Source organism: Pleurodeles waltl, chromosome 8, assembly GCF_031143425.1.
Source record: "Pleurodeles waltl isolate 20211129_DDA chromosome 8, aPleWal1.hap1.20221129, whole genome shotgun sequence".
Taxonomy (NCBI): domain Eukaryota; kingdom Metazoa; phylum Chordata; class Amphibia; order Caudata; family Salamandridae; genus Pleurodeles; species Pleurodeles waltl.
Window position 1 is genome coordinate 213,716,933 of NC_090447.1, and position 19,977 is coordinate 213,736,909.

General features: G+C 44.9%; 1 protein-coding gene across 1 annotated transcript in view; it reads left to right on the forward strand.

The window, feature by feature from the left end:
* The first annotated feature begins 9,754 nt into the window (after positions 1-9,754).
* Positions 9,755-19,977, forward strand: part of ATP5PF (ATP synthase peripheral stalk subunit F6) — a 39,201-nt gene continuing 28,978 nt past the window's right edge. The window contains exon 1 of the mRNA XM_069204088.1: positions 9,755-9,884. The gene's annotated coding sequence lies outside the window, so the exon portion shown is untranslated. The remainder of the gene's footprint in view (positions 9,885-19,977) is intronic.

The window sequence follows — 19,977 nt, forward strand, 5'->3', positions numbered from 1 at the left end:
GGCCGGCTTATTACCGTGCGCTGCTCGAACCAGAACAGAACAAATTGGCGACGAAGGCGGTGTTGTTCGAACCCACGTGGGGAAAAGCGGCGGTGTGAACACGGAAGTTGAAACGCGCGCAAGAAAAAAAAAACACGCTGAAGCAAATCGACGCGAGGCACAGTTTATCTTTACCTGGCAATACCGGAGTGAGCTACAGCTCTAGCGGGACGTGCGCTCGGAAAGAAAGAAAGAATACTTCTCCCAAAACGACCCTTGGAGACCGGCTGACGGCCCCCACACAGAAAGGAGGTGAGAGAGAGAGTGAGGCTCACAAACGAAGGGGCACAGACATCTGGGCCTAAGAGGGCACAAAAAAAAAAAAAAAAAAAGAGGGGACAGAGGAGTAAAATAAAGACATAACTGAGCAAACAAAGAAGAACAACAACAAAAAGGCAGGAAAAATTGACAGGAGTCAAGGACATAAAGAGGGGGTGCACAAAAAAAAATAAAAAAAAAAAAATGGCTACATTCCCAGTCATAGAGCCTTTTATTATGGAAGGACCCCCATCAGCACAGGCCGCAAGGTGGAAGTCATGGGTGGAATGGTTAGAAAATTACTTCGCAGCGGTCGCACTAGACCCGGATAGACAAAGACCAATGCTTTTGCACATGGGAGGAGTGATGCTGCACAGAGTCAGCAAGACAGTGGCTGAAGAAGGGCCCCCATTCACGTACCGAACGCTGAAAAGGGCAATAACTACATACTTTGAACCAATGGCAAATCCAGACTATGAACGATTCCTCCTGCGACAGGCCAGACAAAGCTCAGATGAATCAGTAGATACATACTATGCAAGGTTAAAGGAACTAGCAAGCACGTGCACACTGCCTGACCCAGATGATGAGATAAGAGCACAATTCATCCAAGGATGCCACTCAACAAAATTAAGAGAGCACATCCTTCAGATCCCAGGTATGACGATGGCTAACATGCTGACGGTGGGCAGGTCAAAAGAGCTGTCCAGGGTAAGAGCCGCACACATGGAAACAGCGCTTGCACAAACCATAAAAACGGAACCGGTAAATGTCAGAGCATCAGACAGTATGACGAAAAACAAAGACAGAACAAAAACGACAGGGGTGCAACGATCATGCTACATGTGTGGAGGATCATTCCCACACCAAGGGAAATGCCCGGCTCTAGGAAAACAATGCGCCAACTGTCAAAAACTGAATCACTTCGCAAAAGTTTGTCGATCTAACACCAGATCAAGAGGAGATAGACAAAAGACAAGTCAAGGAGCCAAGGCGGTACAACCACCAGATCTCATTCCTGACATGGATGATGATGATGAGCCAGAAGGTACTGTGTACATAATCCATGCAACGAAACCAGGCTGTACAAGCCGAAATAAAATTCCCAAGTGCCAAGTCACAGTAGCGGGACACCAAGTTACAGCCCTCATTGATACGGGGGCGTCAATTAATATACTGGCACAATCTGACTTCGACAAAATGCCACGTCGCCCCCCTCTGCGACGCACCACAGTACAAGTATTCGCATTCGGATCAACCCGGCCTCTCCCAATGGCAGGAGTCTTCGTGACGGACATCAATCATGAGGAAGTAAAGGTACAATCCAAGGTGTATGTCACCAAAATAGGAACCGGAATGCTGCTCAGCTGCCGTACTGCAGAAGAGTTGAAACTGGTGACATTCGCATTTAGCATTCACGTCGGGGAGTTAGAAAGTCTACAGGAAGAATACGCAGATATATTCCAAGGAATTGGCTGCCTGAAAGACCGTCAAGTAAAGCTACACATAGATAAGTCCATAGAACCAGTCGCGCTGAAACACCAGCGAATTGCATTTCATCTCCGCCCACAAGTGGAGGCGGAACTAAAGAAACTAGAGGAAGCGGACATAATTGAGAAAGTAGAAGGGCCAACCCCATGGGTGTCACCCATAGTGGTCACTAGAAAGCCGAAGCAACCAGGGGAGGTACGCATATGTGTAGATATGCGCCTCCCAAACGTAGCCATCAGGAGGGAGCGTCACCTCACCCCGACAGTCGATGACATAGTGGCAGAGGTCAGTGGGTCCAAGTGGTTCTCAAAAATGGATCTACGAGCCGGATACCACCAAATAATGTTGGCTCCGGAGTCTAGAGCTATCACCACATTCTCTACCCATGTGGGACTACGCCGATACCGATGCCTGAGTTTCGGGATTGCCAGCGCAGCCGAAGTCTTCCAGGACACCATCAGAGGAGTTTTAGCTGGCCTGGAGGGAGTCCTAAATGTGACTGATGATATCCTGGTACATGCACCCACAGTGGAGATGCACATGCAGAGATTACGAGCAGCATTCCAACGACTGCACGAAAATTGACTAAAATTACATCGCGAGAAGTGCGAATTTTTGAGAAAAGACATTGCTTTCTTCGGATATCACTTCTCAGAAAAAGGAGTTCGGCCGGACCCAGAAAAGGTGGCAGACATAAAATCAGCACCACCACCCACTACAGTCACCGGTGTGCGAAGTTTCCTGGGGATGGTAACTTATTGCGGGAGGTTCATTCCCAATCTAACCTCCCTCACGGCTCCCCTCAAGGAGCTCACCAAGGCTCATACTCCGTGGGAGTGGAACGATACACAAGAAAAGGCATTTCAGGACACAAAACGGGTACTATCGGCAGAGACGACTCTGTTTTTTTTTGACCCAGCAAAAGAAACAGAACTATCAGTGGATGCGAGCCCCACAGGTCTTGGAGCCGTGTTGTCTCAAAAGAAAAAGGAAGGTGACTGGGCCCCTGTGGCGTATGCCAGTCGAGCATTGACAGAAACGGAACAAAGATGTTCACACATAGAAAAGGAGGCGCTAGCAGTTAACTGGGCCTGTCGCCACTATCATCTATATATCTGTGGTCACCCATTCACGATATACACCGATCACAAGCCGCTGATACCGTTATTTAATAAAACAGCCTCACAGCCTCCCCCGAGAATTGAAAAATTGATTCTCCAACTACAAGGGTATCAGTTTGCTGTGGTATATCGCCCAGGGGCACAAAACCCAGCAGACTATTTGTCTCGGCATGCAAGACCTATTACTGGACGTGAAAGTGAGGAGATCGAGAGTACGGAGGAGTACGTGAGGTTGATAGTGGAGAGGTCGCGGCCACTGCCCATGTCCCTGAAAGAAATACAAGACGCAACAAAGGAAGATGAGGTATTGCAATTGGCAATATCCTGTGTCAGCGATGGGAGATGGCATTTATTGAAGCAGAATCTGAATCTAAGAACCGAGGAAGCCAACCACAATATGCAGGCATTGTTTCGAGACAGGCAGGAGCTCGCCGTGTCGCCGGAAAACTGCCTGTTGAGAGGAAGTCGGCTAGTTATTCCGGACCGCCTGAGACAAAGAACCGTCGAGTTGGCCCACATTGCTCACCAGGGAGTGGTCAAAACAAAAGCTCGACTGAGAAGCAAAGTGTGGTTCCCTGACCTAGACACCTGAGTAGAGAAGATCATACAGAGGTGCCACGCGTGTCAACTGGCAGGGCCGATGGATCCGCCGCCCCCCATCATCACCGAATCTATCCCGGCAACGCCCTGGCAGAGAGCAAGTGCGGATCTTGGAAGTTTACCGGATGGAAGACATATGCTAGTAGTGATTGACGATTTCTCAAAATATCCAGAGGTCGAAGTTTTAGAGTCTACAGTCACGGAAAATGTAATACCATGTACAGAGAAAATAATGGCTACGCATGGGTTGATGCAGGAACTACGAACTGACAACGGTCCCCCATTTTCGAGCAACGAGTTTGCAGCATATCTGGCATCGCATGGCATCCACCACAGAAAAATCACTCCACGATGGCCTCAAGCCAATGGTGAGGCTGAAAGGTTCATGCGGACCCTCAACAAGGTACTGAGGATTGCGGTGGTGAGAGAGAAAAATATAGACTGCGCGATATTTGAGTTTTTGAGAGAATATCGACTGCCCCCTCACAGTACAACTGGTGTGCCCCCGAGTCAGATTTGCATGCCAAGACAAATAAGGGATACAATTCCCCAAGTGGAAACCCTCACAGAGACACCAGGACAATTCAAAAATAGGCAAAAACGAGTGGAAGCGAGACTACGACAGAGACAGGTCCAAAATGAGAGAATGTCAAGGAAAAGGAGAGCGCATACCCGATATCTGAGTATAGGTGAGGTGGTACTCATGAAGAATCGACATCCGGCCGGAAAATTTAGAACAACTTTTGAATCGGGCCTATGGACTATCACTCGAGTAAAAGGGACGCTAGTGACAGTCACCAGAGGAAACGAGATGGTGACCAGGAACATCTCATGTTTCAAAAAATACCACGGAGATCACCCTATCCATCAAAGGAGCGGAAATGATCGCAGCCATGAGGGAGAAGATGAAGATCTAGAGCGACCAGGTTTTTTCCTGGGGAGTGAACTAAAGAATAGTCATACAGGCAACAGGGACGATGTCAGAGAGGGAGAAGTGGCACCTACGGGGGTTCCGACCCAGGTCGAGGAGAGCCAATCAGCGTAACGGTCCAAGTGTGTGTCCGGTGTGTATTTCTTTCAACCGCGCACTGCGGCCCGTGCGATACCGGCATTGCGGCCGGCGTATTACCGCGCGCTGCTCGAACCAGAACAGAACAAATTGGCGACGAAGGCGGTGTTGTTCGAACCCACGTGGGGAAAAGCAGCGGTGTGAACACGGAAGTTGAAACGCGCGCAAGAAAAAAAAAACACGCTGAAGCAAATCGACGCGAGGCACAGTTTATCTTTACCTGGCAATACCGGAGTGAGCTACAGCTCTAGCGGGACGTGCGCTCGGAAAGAAAGAAAGAATACTGCTCCCAAAACGACCCTTGGAGACCGGCTGACGGACCCCACACAGAAAGGAGGTGAGAGAGAGAGTGAGGCTCACAAACGAAGGGGCACAGACATCTGGGCCTAAGAGGGCACAAAAAAAAAAGAGGGGACAGAGGAGTAAAATAAAGACATAACTGAGCAAACAAAGAAGAACAACAACAAAAAGGCAGGAAAAATTGACAGGAGTCAAGGACATAAAGAGGGGGTGCACAAAAAAAAAAAAAAAAAAAAAATGGCTACATTCCCAGTCATAGAGCCTTTTATTATGGAAGGACCCCCATCAGCACAGGCCGCAAAGTGGAAGTCATGGGTGGAATGGTTAGAAAATTACTTCGCAGCGGTCGCACTAGACCCGGATAGACAAAGACCAATGCTTTTGAACATGGGAGGAGTGATGCTGCACAGAGTCAGCAAGACAGTGGCTGAAGAAGGGCCCCCATTCACGTACCGAACGCTGAAAAGGGCAATAACTGCATACTTTGAACCAATGGCAAATCCAGACTATGAACGATTCCTCCTGCGACAGGCCAGACAAAGCTCAGATGAATCAGTAGATACATACTATGCAAGGTTAAAGGAACTAGCAAGCACGTGCACACTGCCTGACCCAGATGATGAGATAAGAGCACAATTCATCCAAGGATGCCACTCAACAAAATTAAGAGAGCACATCCTTCAGATCCCAGGTATGACGATGGCTAACATGCTGACGGTGGGCAGGTCAAAAGAGCTGTCCAGGGTAAGAGCCGCACACATGGAAACAGCGCTTGCACAAACCATAAAAACGGAACCGGTAAATCTCAGAGCATCAGACAGTATGACGAAAAAGAAAGACAGAACAAAAACGACAGGGGCGCAACGATCATGCTACATGTGTGGAGGATCATTCCCACACCAAGGGAAATGCCCGGCTCTAGGAAAACAATGCGCCAACTGTCAAAAACGTAATCACTTCGCAAAAGTTTGTCGATCTAACACCAGATCAAGAGGAGATAGACAAAAGACAAGTCAAGGATCCAAGGCGGTACAACCACCAGATCTCATTCCTGACATGGATGATGATGATGAGCCAGAAGGTACTGTGTACATAATCCATGCAACGAAACCAGGCTGTACAAGCCGAAATAAAATTCCCAAGTGCCAAGTCACAGTAGCGGGACACCAAGTTACGGCCCTCATTGATACGGGGGCGTCAATTAATATACTGGCACAATCTGACTTCGACAAAATGCCGCGTCGCCCCCCTCTGCGACGCACCACAGTACAAGTATTCGCATTCGGATCAACCCGGCCTCTCCCAATGGCAGGAGTCTTCGTGACGGACATCAATCATGAGGAAGTAAAGGTACAATCCAAGGTGTATGTCACCAAAATAGGAACCGGAATGCTGCTCAGCTGCCGTACTGCAGAAGAGTTGAAACTGGTGACATTCGCATTTAGCATTCACGTCGGGGAGTTAGAAAGTCTACAGGAAGAATACGCAGATATATTCCAAGGAATTGGCTGCCTGAAAGACCGTCAAGTAAAGCTACACATAGATAAGTCCATAGAACCAGTCGCTCTGAAACACCGGCGAATTGCATTTCATCTCCGCCCACAAGTGGAGGCGGAACTAAAGAAACTAGAGGAAGCGGACATAATTGAGAAAGTAGAAGGGCCAACCCCATGGGTGTCACCCATAGTGGTCACTAGAAAGCCGAAGCAACCAGGGGAGGTACGCATATGCGTAGATATGCGCCTCCCAAACGTAGCCATCAGGAGGGAGCGTCACCTCACCCCGACAGTCGATGACATAGTGGCAGAGGTCAGTGGGTCCAAGTGGTTCTCAAAAATGGATCTACGAGCCGGATACCACCAAATAATGTTGGCTCCGGAGTCTAGAGCTATCACCACATTCTCTACCCATGTGGGACTACGCCGATACCGATGCCTGAGTTTCGGGATTGCCAGCGCAGCCGAAGTCTTCCAGGACACCACCAGAGGAGTTTTAGCTGGCCTGGAGGGAGTCCTAAATGTGACTGATGATATCCTGGTACATGCACCCACAGTGGAGATGCACATGCAGAGATTACGAGCAGCATTCCAACGACTGCACGAAAATGGACTAACATTACATCGCGAGAAGTGCGAATTTTTGAGAAAAGACATAGCTTTCTTCGGATATCACTTCTCAGAAAAAGGAGTTCGGCCGGACCCAGAAAAGGTGGCAGACATAAAATCAGCACCACCACCCACTACAGTCACCGGTGTGCGAAGTTTCCTGGGGATGGTAACTTATTGCAGGAGGTTCATTCCCAATCTAACCTCCCTCACGGCTCCCCTCAAGGAGCTCACCAAGGCTCATACTCCGTGGGAGTGGAACGATACACAAGAAAAGGCATTTCAGGACACAAAACGGGCACTATCGGCAGAGACGACTCTGTTTTTTTTTGACCCAGCAAAAGAAACAGAACTATCAGTGGATGCGAGCCCCACAGGTCTTGGAGCCGTGTTGTCTCAAAAGAAAAAGGAAGGTGACTGGGCCCCTGTGGCGTATGCCAGTCGAGCATTGACAGAAACGGAACAAAGATATTCACACATAGAAAAGGAGGCGCTAGCAGTTAACTGGGCCTGTCGCCACTATCATCTATATATCTGTGGTCACCCATTCACGATATACACCGATCACAAGCCGCTGATACCGTTATTTAATAAAACAGCCTCACAGCCTCCCCCGAGAATTGAAAAATGGATTCTCCAACTACAAGGGTATCAGTTTGCTGTGGTATATCGCCCAGGGGCACAAAACCCAGCAGACTATTTGTCTTGGCATGCAAGACCTATTACTGGACGTGAAAGTGAGGAGATCGAGAGTACGGAGGAGTACGTGAGGTTGATAGTGGAGAGGTCGCGGCCACTGCCCATGTCCCTGAAAGAAATACAAGACGCAACAAAGGAAGATGAGGTATTACAATTGGCAATATCCTGTGTCAGCGATGGGAGATGGCATTTGTTGAAGCAGAATCTGAATCTAAGAACCGAGGAAGCCAACCACAATATGCAGGCATTGTTTCGAGTCAGGCAGGAGCTGGCCGTGTCGCCGGAAAACTGCCTGTTGAGAGGAAGTCGGCTAGTTATTCCGGACCGCCTGAGACAAAGAACCGTCGAGTTGGCCCACATTGCTCATCAGGGCGTGGTCAAAACAAAAGCTCGACTGAGAAGCAAAGTGTGGTTCCCTGACCTAGACACCTGGGTAGAGAAGATCATACAGAGGTGCCACGCGTGTCAACTGGCAGGGCCGATGGATCCGCCGCCCCCCATCATCACCGAATCTATCCCGGCAACGCCCTGGCAGAGAGCAAGTGCGGATCTTGGAAGTTTACCGGATGGAAGACATATGCTAGTAGTGATTGACGATTTCCCAAAATATCCAGAGGTCGAAGTTTTAGAGTCTACAGTCACGGAAAAGGTAATACCATGTACAGAGAAAATAATGGCTACGCATGGGTTGATGCAGGAACTACGAACTGACAACGGTCCCCCATTTTCGAGCAACGAGTTTGCAGCATATCTGGCATCGCATGGCATCCACCACAGAAAAATCACTCCACGATGGCCTCAAGCCAATGGTGAGGCTGAAAGGTTCATGCGGACCCTCAACAAGGTACTGAGGATTGCGGTGGTGAGAGAGAAAAATATAGACTGCGCGATATTTGAGTTTTTGAGAGAATATCGACTGCCCCCTCACAGTACAACTGGTGTGCCCCCGAGTCAGATTTGCATGCCAAGACAAATAAGGGATACAATTCACCAAGTGGAAACCCTCACAGAGACACCAGGACAATTCAAAAATAGGCAAAAACGAGTGGAAGCGAGACTACGACAGAGACAGGTCCAAAATGAGAGAATGTCAAGGAAAAGGAGAGCGCATACCCGATATCTGAGTATAGGTGAGGTGGTACTCATGAAGAATCGACATCCGGCCGGAAAATTTAGAACAACTTTTGAAACGGGCCTATGGACTATCACTCGAGTAAAAGGGACGCTAGTGACAGTCACCAGAGGAAACGAGATGGTGACCAGGAACATCTCATGTTTCAAAAAATACCACGGAGATCACCCTATCCATCAAAGGAGCGGAAATGATCGCAGCCATGAGGGAGAAGATGAAGATCTAGAGCGACCAGGTTTTTTCCTGGGGAGTGAACTAAAGAATAGTCATACAGGCAACAGGGACGATGTCAGAGAGGGAGAAGTGGCACCTACGGGGGTTCCGACCCAGGTCGAGGAGAGCCAATCAGCGTAACGGTCCAAGTGTGTGTCCGGTGTGTATTTCTTTCAACCGCGCACTGCGGCCCGTGCGATACCTCCGCCAACGAAAACCGGCATTGCGGCCGGCGTATTACCGCGCGCTGCTCGAACCAGAACAGAACAGAGGATCTGACAACATAATCAAACTCGACCCATCCTTGACTCTTCTGTCAAACTGAAACAGGGCTTCTAAGTAACCGAAAGGAGTTGGGTGGCGTTTTCTAAAACTACAAAATAAATGCATAACACAAGAAGTCATGTAATTGAAAGACAATGGAGTAAGGCCGGGTCCGTTGCATACAGTGATCTGAGCGTCAAGGGACCCGCCCTCGCCTCCGGCTAGAAAACCAGGGCATCCTCATCCAACATGGCCGTCGGTTTCTACGTCCAAATAAGACCGTAGTAGCCGCTCCAGTCTTCCTTCTGCCTAATTATGTCCACTCCTGCGAACACTTTCCTCAAACTTTACAACGATCCAAGTGCGTTCCCTTTTTCATAGCTCAGTTATATTTAATTTTTTTTGAAATTTTGAACATGAATGCTTCGGATATGTCTCGGTTCTCTGGACTACCACGACTTCCCATCATTCAGCTAGTAACAGCCATTCACGTTTTGAAGCGGTGCGCATGCGTGATTTCCCATCCTGCCCTTCGCGGCGTGTCTCCCTAAGCTGCCATCTCTTCTGACTCCCGGAGGTTACGGTCTCGCAAGGTGAGCGAGCTATAAGTAACGGCTGTTTTAGAGATAGGGAGCGTGGCTCGCGGGCAGCGCTGCGCGAGAAAGCGGCTATAGTCAGGCCCAGGCGGTAATGCTAACAGACGTTCTTTTTAAGACTGCGCGCCGTCATGTCCGTGCCAAGGTCAGCTAGGTTCCGGTATACTGTCACCGTACCAATTTCTGTGCATACGAGGCATTTATTTTAAATGTTGTCAGTAGACGAAGTGAACCGGATTCGAGGGGCACGACGTGTCCCTGCTTTTTTAATTTATGAAAAAACGTCTCCCTACTTATTATTAAGACAACCTTCCCGGAACGGTGAACTCCTGTCGTGCAAATGTTTCAGCGTAAGTTTAATTCAGGGAGTCTTCTGCTCTGTGAAATCGAGGGAGGGATGAGCAGCTTAACCATGAACAGGCCTTATTGCCAGGGTGCCTTCTCTCTGAAAGAGATGCAAATTCTCCCAACTGGTAAATTTGCAAATGTAAAGGTGGCTTGGAAGCAGGGACTGGTTTAATTGATCGAATCAAATAAAGCTTTGCAATGACAAAAAATTATTCTTGGACTGGTAGTGCCACAGAGTTACTAGCTGAGAAGTGCAGTGTGTGCTTTTCTGGGCAGTTACATCATTACCTTCAGTCTGGGTACTACTGAAACCTATATTTTGGAAGCACCATTTTATATGAAATTGTTTTGCACATTTGGTAGCAGTCGGCTTTATATGGCCTATAGTGCAAGTTTAACATAATGATTCTTGTACTCTGCTTCCTGTCAAGGGCTGGGCCCTCGTAGCACTAACAACACACAAGCCAAAATTCTCCATTTTACCAACCAAGATTTCATTCTGTGGCTTTCTGGTTACACACAGACCTCTCAGTGAATTAACTAATAGAGGTGTTGTAACACACAATATTGTGCTTGCCACTGATTAAGTGAACTTTCTTTCATTCATTCAGTGAGTTATTATATATGTAGCTACTTGAAGGAGAATATTTAGTTTTTTTTTTTTTAGCCACACCTTTGACCCCATCCCATTCTCACTGACCCTGCCACCATTGCATACAGCATCATAGTTTCCATACTTTTTTTTTTTTTTTTTAATGTACTTCGACTGCTGAATGTTGATCTTCTGGATACATTTTGCTCTATGACTCTGCCTCAGAACCAACTTTACCTATTGCCACTGGTCTTGAAGTGGCTTCGGAGTTCTGTAGTTTCATTTATTTTAATGAACCCAGTGGTTGAAGTGGGTGGGATTGCCTATACTTTTGATTTATGAAACGCCATTCCTCTTCTTTTTGTAAAAAAAAAAGACAACCCTACTGGGACGGTTAATTCTGACAGTTTAAATGCTTCAGCTAAAGTGCCATTTACTGAGTCTCCTGTGTGGTGAAACTGAAACAGAGCAGTCTGCTAAAGAAGCAGTTCTGCCAGGGTGGCTGCTTGCTGAAAGAAATGTAAATGTGCACGACGGGTTAATCTAATATTTAAAGGATGCCTTGGAGCCACCACTGACTTTAATTTGACCTAATCACTTGAAGCTTTGTGATGACTAAGACTTAACCTTTTCGCTTGGTAGTTCAAAGAGTTGACAACTGAGCTGTTAAGTGATTGCTTTTAATTGTAAATGTATCTATATTGCACTTACTACACCTGCAGTTGTTGAAAGGACAATGTTTAAAAGCAATTGTATTCAATGCAATCTGGGTATTACAAAAATCTGTATATCTTAAACATTTTGTAGCAGTCTGATAGTATGTAATACAAGTTTAAAATAATGAATTACATATTCACAGGGGTGTGGAATTTAATAAAATATCTACTTGTCCATGGGACAGGTTGCGTCTTAAATCTACTTTGTCCTGTAAAAAAAAAAAATTGACTTGTCCCTTTTGTGCCATGTAGTGCAGCGAGAAATTCTAACAGCAATCTAATTACTTAAGAGCTCCGATAATGGCCTCTCTGATTATGCCAGGGCTACTGTTATAGCAGGGCTTGAATACTTGCAAATTCAATCCCTAATATAGCAGTTTCCTTATATTGCCACCTTTCTGCAGATCTACATACTGGTGCTGAAGGAAGCAGTAAGCGATATTTCCAGGGCTGGAATGCCTTTAAGTCTGCAAACTTAATAAGTTGCGTGTTTTAAGGATTTTCACCATCTCTTCTCTAATCTTTTCCTGTAATAAGAAAGGTTGGGAATTTACTCCTGACAATGGCAGAAGTAGAAGTTCTTCCAGGGTTGGTGAAAAAAGTGGTTGGAGGGAAGTGAAATTGTAAACGCTCAACGGATTTTTCACAAGAGGGAATCTGCACATGTATATTTGCTCATGTTAAAATACAGTTCATAAATACTTTCTAGGAGTAGATTTCCTGGTCTACTTCTGTAAGTTCTTGTGAATTCATGAAAGCCACTAATTCAAAGACATATACTATAGGTGCATTTTTGTGACTTTCTTTCAGTATTGGGTTCCTAATTAGGTCTGGTGTTAACAAAAACAGTTTGCTTTTATTACTCTCTCTATCGGCTGGCTTCACTATAAGTGATTGCATTCTGCTCTTCCACAAGGAGCATATTGGCACACAAAGTAGTTTTGTTCAGTGCCAGAAACTACTGTGGCAATCAGTGGTGTAACAAAACTGGAGGGGACTCCCCTGCAAAGAACATGGAGGGCCCGCCCTCCCCCTTCTACCAGACTCACTCGGGGCAGGTGCTGTGCTGAGGGGGCCCCTGGAAAGGGGGCTGCGTGTCCTTTGTTACGCCACTGGTGGCAATATGTGCTTTTTGAAACCAAAATCGTTTTTTCTTTTTACCATTCTTTGTTACAATTGTGAGAGCTAGGCAGCTCCCACAACAATAAAGTTACAAAAGCCATGTCAAAACAAGACATGCATTGACAAAACCAAAAGACTCAGAAAAAATGTTGGATCGGTTGTCTTTGCCAGTGCTTGTTTATTTTCATACTTCCCATAATCTTGAAAATGGCTACACTGATTATTATTATTATTTTTTTTTTTCAAATACTGGGAGGCAGCAACACATTTGACTAAATGACCCTTCAAAGAAGTAGCACCTAAAATTTCATAGTAGTGAAACTTTTTTTTTTTTCCTACTTGCATTTTTTTTCAGAACACTTTATTTTGAAATCAAAGAATCACTCTTGCTTACAAGCTTCTGCAAACATTTGCATGCATGTTTTTTTTTACTGGAACCACTGTCCGTAGTGCAGTGTGACCTTAAAATGTTTATTTACAGCGCTCACCCTAATAATGAAGGCTTTTCATGAATGAACCATAAATACACGTTCAAACAGCATTAACATATGGACACACATTACCTCAACTGCACACTGTTCCGTTCTCTGTAAACTGATAGCCAAAGAGTTTGTGCTGCAGCGGGTTGGGCCTACTTGTCCCAAGGACAAAATAAACATGAACACTTGTGCCCTTGACCCCAAACAATATGTCCCGGGCATCGGGCGATAGGAATTCCACATTCTTGTATTCACAATGCTTTCTGTCACAGACTGTGATCTCGTTGCACTATAAATACACTTCACTTTTCTCCATTGCACCAACCTAGACTTAATTCTGTGGCTCTCTGATTGCACACAGACAGACCTCTGCAGTCCATTAATAGAGGTTTCATAATGTACTATAGTGCATTTTCAATGAGTAACAACATTTTAACTTATTTTTTTCATTTAAGTGTTATTTTATATGAAAATGCGTCTGGGGCACACAAGTTCTTAAACTTCAAAGCGTGAGTCCATTTATTGAAAGAGATGCAATTCAGTGGTTCAAAAGTTCCATACACAAACACAGGTAGCAGCTGACACGTGTTTGATCTGACGACTTTTTCGAGACTGCAAAATTAACAAACATCATGTAAGTGTTTGAATCTATATAATACACAACAAAAATTGATGAACCACCACCCATGTGTGCCATGCATGGGATACCAAATACGGTAGTATACCTACAGGTGTTGCAGTCTTGTGATAACAAGCCATAAAGACCAGCTTATCAAAAAAATGCCAAAGCGCGGGAGGACATTACAAGTATAAATATAAAATGATTGAGGTTAGTGATTTCATGCTATTCTCAAGTCAAGTGGAAAAACAACAAGGGAATGAGTGCAACTAATGTCCGTAGGTTAAGGATCCAAGTGCAAAGACTAAGTGCCAAAGGGAATCTGGGAGTAATGACAAAGTTAGCGAGGGAATGGCTTGTGCCACATTGTGCTTCATGCAGAGAGTAACAGAGGAAGGGATAGAAAGGTGTACCAGCACTCCTTCAGAAAAATGTGAAATTATGGATATTACTTGTCTTTTCAAATAATGTTGCTGAAACCATAAAGTAAAGAGCACAGCTCAGTATCAATGTGCGTGGGTTTCGTTATGCAAACAGGGTCCAGCTTAAATAGGATGTCCCTGTTAGATTTGACTCAGCCTGTGGTGGGAAACAGGGAAAACAATTGAGTTGCATGAGCTAGTAAAGATAAACCACACAAGAAAATCAGAACCAAAGCTTCAGGAAGAAGCACATACCTAATTCTGATCATGGAATGAATATTAGTCAGATTGTGCCGATAATGGTAACAACGGGGACCATTCTGAAAAGTCAGTATAAGTGAGCGTCAAAGTAAGTCAGTCAATAAAAATATACTCTTCACAGCACAACTGCTGCATAAAAGTGCATAGGGTACAAATCCATAACAGATGGAAAAAAATACATAACTTTTTCTAAAAAACAAAAAAAACAAATACATAAAAGCATTACAAAATAATGTAAAACTTCCCTCACTCCATTTGTTTAAAGAAGGGAGCCAAACTCATACTGGTATCAGTATATAAGAGGGGATGCCTTCCTAATTTTTAAAATCCGCCATAAAAATTATGCTGCTACGAAACATGTGGATAAAGATTGTAACTGTTTCACAAAAAAGCAATGCCGGTTTACATTGTTGAAAAGTAAACTGCTTGAGGTATGAATGGAGCAGTGTATGCCTCGGGAGATCATAAAACAAGCAAAATATGCTTTAATGATTGCGTTGATTTCCCATCGACAGGGGGGGAAGGTCGGCATGAGAATAGCAGTCTGATGGAAATCCCGCCATCAGCGGGATATAATAAAAAAAAAATCTAGTCAATAGATAACTGCTTCTGATTCCAAACAGTGCCCAAACATGGCTTCAGATCAGCCAATGAAAATCATTGCTTATGTAGAAGAACTGTAGATTTATTACGATTAGTAGCTTCCCTCCTGGCCGCACTATTTCCAAAAAATGGCTGTTTCAAGGTGGCTTTTGAGAGACTGCTACACTTATTCAGGGAAACAAACAGGTCAGCTAACCCAGTATCGTTTAGTGTTTGTTTGATGTATGCCAACCACGGAATTTCACATGCTGAAGAAAGATTTAAGCAATCGCTTATAATCAAATGATTTAAAGGAGCTGATTCCCCTACCCATATTGCCATCCATAGCAAAAGCGGGGCAACTTTCATCTTCTCCTCAATATATGGCATCCCAAGTGCAGGATGAAACAGTACTCTGAAACAACTCTGGGGAACTGCAAGGAGGATTCTTTTATTTTTTATTTTATTTAAAAAAAAAAAAAACATTTTCTACACTCTGTATCCTGTCTGCATCTACTATACCCCACACTCCAGCCCAGTAAGTAGCAATGGTCTTGCTGTGTACAGAGTTTCTGTCACAGGTTTGCCCCCTATCTTTATACAACATTTCTGTATACCTAAAATAGACTGCTCAATAAACGTCACACTATTGGTTATCATCAAATTCGAAGAAAGACTCTGATCAAAAAGGACACTGAGGTATGAAAAAACGTCTGTCTATTCCACTTTAGCATTATCAGTGAGGAAGGTGGGGCTTCTTTTAGGGCTTTTTCCACATCTCATGACAAAGATTTTCCTTGGGTTAACCTTAAGCTCCTTCCTAAATGCATTATAATCCTTTATAAGCCCTTGAAAGGCCTGCCCATCCTTGCTAGCAGTGCCACGTCATCTGTGTATAATAAGAGGGGGATAAGTCTCGTTCCTACTTAAGGGGTAGCCCTACGAGTAAGCATCAGAACTGCCTTAATGTTGTTAACATACAAATAAAAGAGAAATGGGGCAAGGACACAGCCTTTCCTCACTCCTCAGCTAATGTCAAAAGGGTCAGTGCTCTCCCCCTCTTTCCCACAGCGGGCTGATGTTTGAGCCCCACAGTACAACTGTCTGATTTAAAAAAAATAAAATAAAAAAAAAAAGGCTGACCTTTTCAATCCCCCATCTTCAACATGATGGACCATAATGTAGAATGAATGATGCAATCAAAAGCGGCTGACATCCATGAAGGACAAATACATGGTCCCCTTTTTAGCCACAGTATATTTGGAAATCAGCTGATTCAGATTCAGTGCCTGACCTATTGTACCCATACCCCACTTAAACACATTTTGGGTATCTATCAGTACAGTGTGCAGGTTCGTCCATGCTTCCAACTGCAGGAGTAAAACCTGCCCCACGATCTTTGTAATGAAATCGAGGAGGGACATTGGCCTATAATTCAGGGGCTAGAATCTATCCCCCTTCTCATAGATCAGAATAATCAAGAATGTTTGCCATGAGGGAGGGCGACCAACCTAGGAAACTGCATTTAATAAAATAGTCAACATGGGGGCCCACAGGTCCTCAGCTTCCAGAACCACATCTGCAAGGACCCAATCAGGACCAGGGTGTTTCCCATCACACACTCCTGCAATGCTTCCTCCACTACAGCTAGCTCAAATTTTAGATGCAGAAGAGGATCTGAATTGGGCAAATCGGTTCCAGTAGCTTCTACTTTGGGTTCACACAAAAAATATCAGAAAAATGCTTTACTCACTGGCTTTCTTGGACATGTACCTCTGTTGATGGATCCAAGGATGCTTTCCAGCATGAGGCATTAACCCCCTCAAAAAGCACCACTATCTTTCAATTCAGAAGCTGCACTAAGGTCCTCCCATGCCTCATCCCTTATTTCTCTTTGCCTAGTTCCCCCGGCTTTCCGGTACTCTGCCCTAGCATATTGAATCAAAACTTTATCCCTGGGAACTGCTATCAAAGCGGCATGAACGTCAGATAGTGCTTTGGAGCATTTCTTACCAAACCAGCCATTAGATTGGAAAAATCTTCCTGGCCTGTGAAAACATAAGAGCAGTCCTAATCGCTTTAATTATATCACCAAATGCATCTTTTATTTCTTTAGGGTTATCTGCAGGAACAAGACAAACTGATACACTCTGCTGGTTACTCTGAATCAGGGAAGGGAGAAAACTAGCCTTGTCTCCCTTGGCTCACTTTATCACATAGTCATTTTTCCTACCCAAAATCGTCGGAACCTTGCCTTTACAGGGGAGTGGAGTGGGGTCTTTATTCACACCCCATTCAAATAGCAGGTCATGTATGCATGATTGCTATTACCAGATTGTATGACCTGCAGGTCCCTGAGGTCGCCCCCTAGCCGCTCTGAACTTAAGATGTAGTCAATGGTAGATTAAGCCCCGCCTCAAAATGCTGTCTTTTGAATTCTAGCTTCCCCATTATCACTTAACATTTTCAACTTATATTTTACTAACAGATGGTTTCAGGGTGACCCCATAACTATCATGCCTAAAATACCCAGTCCTCTTGTGCGTGGTCTGTAGCAGGCCACATCTTGAATATATAGATAATGGGTAATGGTGGGCTTTGAAATCTCCAACCAATAAAATCTCCAATTGCTTCCCATGGAACTGGGTTAAACGTATAATCTCCTCCCCTAATATATCCACCATCTCTGAGGCCCTTCTGTCAAAAATAATATTGTAAAAATTAATCTAGAAAATGTCCCACTCACAACTGAAGACCAAGATAATAGATTGAAAACATGGGGATACTACAGAATGAAATGACACCTTCTCTGGAACAGCATTGGAAATCTGCATTTGAAGGCTTGGCTACACCCACAAACACTTGATACCCATCTAATCCCCAATCAACTGCCCAGGTTTCCTGAAGACCAATAATTTGGTACCTCCCCAAATGATCCGACCACTCGGAGTTAGTCACCTTCTTGCCTAGGCCCGCTATTTTCCAGGATTTTTTTTTTTTTGGGGCGATATTAGTAGAAATCACCCTCTTCATATACTGCCCCACACCCCTTTCTCTGCCACACGCCTGGGGAGTCAATAGTTTTGAGCTTCACTATGCACGTTGGATACTACCTGTGGGCTGGGGGGGAGGGTGGAACCCAAGACTGACAGCTTACTCGCCGTAGCAGCAGCCACATCCTGATAAACTGTCTTGCTACCACCCCTGCTGCCCCCCCCGGTGCCCCTACCGCAATTGATTGTATAACTTGTGTATTAGCAGAGACTGGTGGGCCTTCTGGTCAAACAGAACCGACAACTTAGACTTAGTACTTTCCAGTCGGTCCACTAGTGGTTCAGGAGACCCCTTAGTTTAGACATCATCCTCTCACACTGTTGATCAATGCACTAGGAATCAACTTGGGCCAGCTGCAGTGTTTTATTGGCTTGTGCTGGGGATTTAGTTTGCCCCATACCTCCCTTCCTTTTGATCAGGGGCTTGTTTAAAGTTAACGAGTCAGGATGACAAAATCTGGGGTCTGGTGAGGGTAACCCTTGGTCCCGATTAGCATCTTGGTTTTTAGCGTTCACAATACAGTCCCCGTACGCATCCTCATAAGTGGCATTAGATTGTAGGCCCTCAAAGCCCCCTTTCCTGAACAGGCGGTGTTCTCTCAACCCAATCTCCTTCGACAGAACACCTGCCACTTGGTTAAGGAAGGAGTCCAATGTTGTTACAGTGTCCCCCATCGATGGACCTGACAAGTTTCGTTTTACCCATGATTAGCTCCTTGCAAAACAATAAGTCCTGAGCCAGGAGGGAAACAATATCCCCTTTGAAGAAAAAAACCAGGCCAAAAAGGGGGTGTCCCAGCCCGGCCACACTTGGATGCAGCGAAGCGTAGACATGCCCAGTCTTGGTCAGGTATTTACCCGGGAGCGTCCTGCGCTGCAGGGCAGGTGTAGCGCTTTAATAGCACCTAAAAGATTTTGCCTACTCATGTCACAGGAAGCCCTGCTGGGGGATGAAGTCCTTCCCCAGCAGAGACAGAGAGGAGTCCCAACAAAGTCCAGTGAGTCCCATGCTGCTGGGCAGATATAGGGATGTAATAGCGCCTAAGACTCAGTCTGCTCATGTCACAGCATACCAAAGTCCAGCACGCAAAATAAGTGATTATTAAGATAATATAAAATGAGATTTGAAAAAGAGAACAGAACTTACCAAGTATCATGTACTATTGTTTAAAAATGTAATGCATTCAGATAGTGATTCTTTGCCACAAGGGTGTAGAATTTATTAAATTATCTTCTTGTCCCAGGGACAGGTTGTTTCATTAATTTCCTTGTCCTGCAAAAAAATCCACTTGTCCCTTTTTTGTCATGTAGTATGGCAATAAATTATGGCACAATTTAATTATATGAGAGATCGGATAATAGCCTCTCTGATTATGCCAGTGCTCATACTATAGTAGAGTTTGAATTTTAGCAGTTCCCATTTTTTGATACCTTTCCAGAGATCTACATACTGGCGCTGGAAATAGCAATAAGCAATAGTTCCAGGGTTTGAATGCATTTTGGAGTCTATGCAAACCTACTAACTTGTATTTTTTAGGGCTTTTCACCAGGTCTTCTTTAATCTTTTCTCATACTGAGAAAGGTTGGAAATGTACTCCTGACAAGGGCAGAAATGAAACTTCCTTGTTTAGGAAAAAAACAGTGGTTGGAGGGAAAGTGAACTTGTAAACTCACAACAGTTTTTTTCATGAGCAAATCTACACATACATTATTGCTTGTGCTAAAATGCAGCTCACAAATACTTTCTAGGAATGCGATTTCCTGGCCTACTTCTTTAAATACTTGTGAAATGACGAAAGCTTTAAATCTGCACTAATGCAAGGGCATTTGTCATGGGTGCACTTTTGTGACAATATTAAAAATTGGGCTCCTAATTAGGTATTAAGTTAACCAGGA